The 6,855-nt window shown below is 42.6% G+C and overlaps 1 protein-coding gene across 6 annotated transcripts in view; it reads left to right on the top strand.

Moving 5' to 3' along the window:
• Positions 1 to 3,578: 3,578 nt before the first annotated feature.
• KANSL1L (KAT8 regulatory NSL complex subunit 1 like) overlaps positions 3,579 to 6,855 on the top strand; it is a 177,034-nt gene continuing 173,757 nt past the window's right edge. For 3 of the 6 annotated variants that reach the window (XM_037850289.1, XM_037850283.1, XM_037850288.1), the window contains exon 1: positions 3,579 to 3,727. The gene's annotated coding sequence lies outside the window, so the exon portion shown is untranslated. Of the gene's footprint in view, positions 3,728 to 3,884; positions 3,903 to 4,194; positions 4,701 to 6,855 lie in introns of those variants that run through there. The other 3 variants (XM_037850285.1, XM_037850284.1, XM_037850287.1) reach the window with 2 other exon arrangements.

Genomic DNA, 6,855 nt, shown 5'->3' with positions numbered 1-6,855 from the left:
TTACAGAACTCCCTTTAGCATTTCTTGCAGAGCAGGTCTCTTATTGACAAACTCTTTGAGTTTCTGTTTAACTGTGAATATTTCAAACTCTCCCTCATTTTTGAGGGACAGTTTTGCCAGATAAAAGTCTTGGCTGGCAGTTTTTCTTTTTCAGTACCTTAAATGTATCACACCAGTGCCTTCTTGTCTCCATGGTTTCTGATGAGAAATTGGAACTTAATCTTATTGTGGAAGCCTTGTATGTGACAAAGTGCTTTTTTCTTGCTGCTTTCAGAATTCTTTCCTTGGTATTTGAAATTCTGATTAGTATGTGTCTTGGAATAGGTTTACTAGGTTTTTTTCTGTTTGGTATATGTTGCACTTTTTTGATATGTATATTTGTCCTTCATAAGAGTTGGGAAATTTTTGGACATTATTTCCTCAAATATACTTTCTGCTCCCTTTTCCTTCTGGGAAAACCACAGGCATATGTTTGTACGCTTGCTGCTGTCATTCAAATCCCAGAGACTTTGCTCAGTTTCCCCCATTCTTTTCTCTCTCTGTTCTGTCTGTAAGAATTCAATTGTCCTGTCTTCTAGTTCACTGTCTTCTTTTGCTTGTTCAAATCTATTATTGTATGCCTCTAGTGTATTTTTAATCTCGTCTATCATAGTTTTCATCCCCATACTTTGTCACATTTCTTTTTATACTTTCAAATTCTTCTTTATGCTCACAGATTATCTTCTTAATATCCTTTATCTATTTAGCCACATTTTCCTTCATCTCCTTGAATTGATACAGGAGATTTGTTTGAACATCTTTGATCAGTTGTTCCAAATTCTGTGTCTCCTCTGAAGTTTTAATTTGTTCCCTTGACTGGGCCATATCTTCCAATTTCTTAGTATGTCTTGCAACTTTTTGCTGATGTCTAGGCATCTGATAACCTTGATGATTTTACTCTGAAGGTCAGTTTCTCTCAGTTGCCTAGGGTTTCATTGTTGATTGTTGATTGGCTTTGTCTTAAGTCTCTTTTTAGACTCTGGTTCAACATATTCTTGACCTTCAGAATGGTCCCCATTAACTAATCAGATTTTTTTCAGCTCTTCTTCATCTGCTTCTTGCTCTGGATGTGCAGTACAAGTTTTTTAAGACTGTATTTTTTTGTGCAATTGTTTCACTTCCAGGAAAAATCTTCCTTTCCTGGCTCTTTCTCTGGGAATCTTGGTCTGTTCTGTTTTTGTTTTGCTTCTCCAGTTTTTTGATAGTTCTTTCATTGTTTTTAGCTGCTATTGTCTGGAGGGAAAATTCTGGGAAGAGGGTCACCATCGGAAGGACTTTTCCAAGTCAGTCTTTTCAGCCAAACAGTGCCAGGGACCCACAAAGTGGGTGCAGACCAGCTCCAAAGGGCCATGGGGAGTGATCAGGAAGGATACCAAAAGCCTCTTTGATGGCTTCCAAAAGCTCTTCTTTCCTACCCTGGCCAGCAAATGTAGCCCTCAGCTAACTTTGTTTCCCCTAACTCTGAGGGAAGCCCCACATCTTTAATTCCCCACCTCCTTGGCCCCTCTCTGGGTTAGGATTGAAACAATGGCGGCTGCCACCTTTGTCTAGTGCTGGTTGAAATACTAGCTCAGAACTGGGACCCAGCAATCCAACTTAGCTAATGAAAAGCCATGATCAGTGATCAGTTATGCCTACCCATTCTTGCGGGAGAGGGTTTTATGTCCCTTTCCGTCTCCAGCAAGGTAGCCAGGGACTGGATCTGAAGTGGGCTGCCATGACAGTGGGGGATGGGTGTTGGCATCTGTTGAGTGTAGAGAGCAACTCACTGTTCTCCACTGTAGTTTACTGGCCTCTTCCTCCCATTCCTCCTTAGGATAAAGTGTTCTTCTGGCCTCCAGAACCCTAGAACAGTTGTCTCACACAGTTCTTGCCTGTTCAACAGCCTTTTGGTGGAAGGACTGAGTCCTGGAGCTCCCTTCACCATCTTCCCCAGATAGACAATTTTAATATTTTGTTTTGATAATTGATAATTATTTCAAAGGAGGATAACTATCTTCAATGGATTTGAGTGGCACCACAATTCCTTCAGGTTAAAATATGAATTCTTATCATTCAAGATATACTCATCTAATTAACAATGTACTTTTCTTGTCCAATAGACTGATATATTCCACTCAAGCCACTCAAGGATGCTATCTCTTGAAATGCTGATGCTGTCTTCATTTCTCTGCCAAAAGTCTTCTAATGCCCAGCTCAAATCCAAAATCTTCCTTTGAACTATGTTAACACATATTTGTCTAGTTAATAGCTTACAGTTCTTACTCCAATAAAGGTAAATCAATTTCCTTACCCTATATTAAGATATAATTATTGTTTTGTGTGGTTTTTCTAAAAAAAAGTATGCTTTTCAATAAATGCAGCTTGTCAAAATTTATTGCTGTAATGTCACAATCTACTAGGAAGACTGGGAACAAGTAGTTCATATCCCAATTGCAGTAATCTGTGTCATGCATTATGTTTTGTTGTAATTCCAATTCTCTCCTCCCCCCCATGATCTTACCCAATCAACAAGGTTGAAATAATGGCAGCTGTCATTCTGGATCTAAAATTTTAGATTCATCTCCTAAATCATTCCATGTGTAAATTAGGTGCGTAGGAAAGCTTGTAATCTACCATCTAAGGAGCTATATTTAGAAAACAGTTTAAAAAAAAAAAATAGAGTGTTGTAGCTGGGAGTAGTTTAGTGGAGAGTGGAGCGCTGGGCCAGGTGCAAGACGCTGAGATGTTTTTATGTGTCCCTGGCCAACATTCTCCACATAAAACTCTGCGTATTTATTTTACTGTGCTACTGCTGAGCGGAGTTAACTCCAAGGTCACTCAAACGGGCTTTGCACAGATTTAAAAACGTTTGAGCGGACGGCTGTTGATTTTTTAGCATAAAACGACCGAGCCGGGTCCAAAGCAGATTTGTAATTCTATTTCAGGGCCCCTCGGGGGTCGTACAGAATTATGATTTTGGATTTGGGAAACGCCCCACATCAAAGCAAAGGGACGGAGAAGTATAGGCTTGACAACTGTGACAAAGCGTTTTTAAAACTTGCCCCTCATCTGCTTTACAGGCTGGCCCCGACGCCAGGAGCCGTAGTGGTCTAGATGCGGGCGGCAGGGCGTGAACCAGCCTGACTCTCCCCAGCGCTTTGTTTTTCCAGTCACGGTGGCACAGAAATAAAGCTGGGGCGGGAAATCTCCCGGCCCTGCTTTTGTTGTTGTTCTTTTCCGGGATGACACGGTGGAAAGGGTAGGAAGAAGCCAGAGCGGCTTCGACAGAGCCCCGAGAGAGCCGCCGCACCTCCAAGGCAAGGTTCGGGCATCGCGCTCTGGCTACTTCCAGAACGCTGCGAAACCCTTCTGTAGGCCCCGCCCCCTGCCGGGGTTTCCCCGCCACCCGCTTTCATTTGCATGGCGCTGTCCCCTCCCCCGCTGCCATTGGCCGGTTCCGCGCCCCGCCCACCACCCCCCCCCACCGCGGCAGGGTTCCGTCCCCCGAGCCGCCCGGAGCTGCGGACAGCGGGCGGACTGTTAAACCGCGGTGGTGGCTGGGGTGGGAGTGGGGCGCGCTCCGGAGACAAGTCAGCGGCGCCCCGGGTCGAGGGAGGCGGGCGGGCAGCTAGAGATCACCTCAGCAGCCCCCACCACGGCCGGACCGAAGGTGCGGCGGCGGAGGGGAGCCAGGGCGCCCCAGCAGGCGAGTGGCCGGCGATTCAGCGGCGGGCTGAGGGGGGTGGGTCTCCTTTGCCGGGGACGGCGGCAGCGCGGGCGGGAAGGGGAGAGCGGAGCAGACGACCGACCAGCAGCTCTCTCGTCCCCCGAATCATCTGGGTTGCTGGACCCTTGGTCGCGGCACGGGATCGCGCTCCAGGGTAGGGGTCGGACTGCAGCCAAATTTAAACGGCTAAACCTAACAGCCTAGGCAGAAGCTGAGGGGAGGGGAAGGACGCGGTGGAGGGAGGGGCGGAGGCGGGCCTAGACGCCAGTCACGTGGGGGGAGGGGAGGGGCTTGGCCGGGCTCCCTTTTGTTTTGGGTGGCGCGTGCGCAGAAGGAAGAACACGTGGTCTCCTGGGCCCGCCCCTTGCCCCGGCGGCTGCGCCTCACCGGGTTCGGAAGTAGTGTTGCTTGTGTTTTTGGGAACTCCAAAGTGGAGTCGTCTGTTTTAGTTGTGACTCTCGTTTTATATGCTTGTTTTGTGATTTTCTTCAGGGAAACTTTGACCTTTAGAATTAAATGAGAGGCAGGGGGATTTAGAGGGTTATTGAAGGATGGTGCTTCCAACTGTGTGTTGCTTCTCGGCGTGCCGGAAAAATTAAGGATGTGTTGTGTTGGGTAGGAAGAAATACAACGTTATGTTCGGGTCATTTCAGAAACCACAGGAAAGGAAGAGGCTGGCCTTACAGCCAAGAGAGAAGGCACGGGACAGACATTTTTGTAATATTTTCTTTCTCCGGGAGAATGAGCGTTTGGTTGATTCCCTGCCGGCTCCGCCTTTGGCATATCCACTCCTCCCTTCCTTTCAGATCAACAGTACAGGGGGATTTTTGCTATGGGCAGCACATTCCGTTTCTGATTCTCCACACTTAAGAACAGTCATGTGCTGGCGAGAGTTAAGAGGATAGCTTCCTTCGTCCTTCAACCAGCTTGCTTAACTTTGTTCTCCATTTGGGTCAGTAGAAACGTTGTTTTAAATACTGACTAGATGGGGCAGGTTTATTAGCGACAAAACTAAGTGAAATAATTACCAGTACTGCAGACAAAACGGGCGATGGTTTTGGCTATGAAAAATGACTAAAAATAATTCTATACCGGAGGAAAACCTGGTGTTCAGGAACGGAGATTGCGTAAGAAAGTGGTTTAGGAGTGGTCTTTGCCCTCTCCAGTTCTTGCCAGCCCTATTTCCTTAGGCAAGTCACAGCCTCTGTGATCCCAATCTTGGTTTCCTCTTGTAAATAGTTTCATAATATTGTCCTGGCCATCTGAGATTGTTTTGAGGATCAAATGCCTTGTGTTAGTAAAAGTGATTTATAATCTTTACAAACACCAAAGATACGGAAATTGCCAAGTAATATGGTTTTATAACAAGTCAGTTTTCTAAAATCCCGCTTACTGTAAGAATAAACAGTGTATGAATCATGAAATAGGAGCTTACTGTAAGAATAATGTATGAATCATGAAATAGGAGATATTTGAATATCTTCAAAATCTCTTGTGACTATTATCTTTGATTCTCCTCAGCTTCCACCTGCTTTCTCAGATCAGTGTCTTAAGTCTGCTGCCATTTTCTCCTTGTAATCATAGTTTTTATCTAGATTATAATTATTTTTCTTCTTCATCCCTTCTGGAGTTATTTTTTACATGAAACTTTCCTTAATCCAGGCGAATTCTATGACATTGATTCTTAATTTACATTTTAATTTTATATCTTCATATGTGCCTTGTCAAGTAACAATTGCTTATTTTGTTAATCTTTATTATGAAATAGTTTGGAAAATTAGGATAAGTGCAAACAAGAAAAATAAAAATAATTTGTATTTCTTTTCAAATATTTCTCTATATGTATATGTGTATTTTTCCTAAAACTGGGATCATATGGTATTTTCACTTAACTTTACCTCAGAACCATATGCCCATGTCATTGAATATTTTTTGCAAATATTATTTTTAATAGCTGCTTAACATTTGATCGTGCAACTATCATTTAAAATGTTTTCTTACTAGCAGAATTTTTGGGATGTTTCTAATATTTTGCTAGTATAAATTTCACTACAGAGAATAGTCTTATACATAAATCTTGGAAAAACTTTTTCCTTATATTTGTAGACGAAGCATTATTTGGTCGAAGAGTATGGGTTTTTTTTGAAAGTTTCATGGAACATCACCAGATTACCTTCCAGAATGCTGTATTGCCTTACGCTCATCTAGTGATACGAGCAGGCTCTCTCACCCCACTGCCCATTACATCTTTAGCTTGGGTATTTGCAATGAGGGAAAAATGTTGCTTCACTTTGCATTTCTTTATTTTTGCACTTATGTCAGATGTGTATTTATTTTATATTTTGGACTTGTTAGCTGTTGGAGGAAAGGAAATAATGCTTTTTATTATGTGTACTGCTGGTAACATAGTGAGTGCTCAATAAATACTTGTGGATTGGCTATTGACGTTTTACCTTTTGATTTCTGGAAAGTCAGGAAATCTGCTTTTTGCCTTACTCAGTATAGTAGATTGTTGGCAATATACTATTATTGTTTGATTCATTACCTTGAGTACTTTTCCATTCAGGTGTGGCCTCACTGCTCTTTTCATGGTTATCTACTAAACTTCCAGTCACTTCCCATTATCCAACTGTTGTATTATCCAAGATCTTTGTCTGCTTTTGATTCCATCGATCATGAACTTAGGCTGTTTCAGTTATTTTACGTACTCATCTGTCTTGTATGGAATTCATTAATAGATTTTCCTCTGATCTTTCCAGTTTCACCTGTAACCTTTTCTGTGTTTAAAAAAGCATGCTGCCTTAATGTTCTGAAGTTCCTTGGTTTCATTATTCAGATTTCTCTCAATAGCCCACCTCTTATTGCCTGTAGCATGTTTTGCTGCCTTTCACCTACCACTAAATCTTATATGTAATATGTAATTCTTGTTTTCTTTCATATATTCATTCACTTAATCTCTATTCATGCCCTTTTACATGTGTCCATAAAGTATTAGATGGTAGTTAAGGAGGCAGAAAGCTGCATCCTTCAGTTCAGAATTTTGTTTAGGATTATTTACTGATTAGGTTCATCAAATTATAAGCAGCAAGAAATGAGGAAGTGACAGC

This window comes from Choloepus didactylus, chromosome 9 (assembly GCF_015220235.1).
Source record: "Choloepus didactylus isolate mChoDid1 chromosome 9, mChoDid1.pri, whole genome shotgun sequence".
In the NCBI taxonomy this organism is placed as follows: Eukaryota; Metazoa; Chordata; class Mammalia; order Pilosa; family Megalonychidae; genus Choloepus; species Choloepus didactylus.
This window is presented reverse-complemented; position numbering and strand designations above follow the sequence as displayed.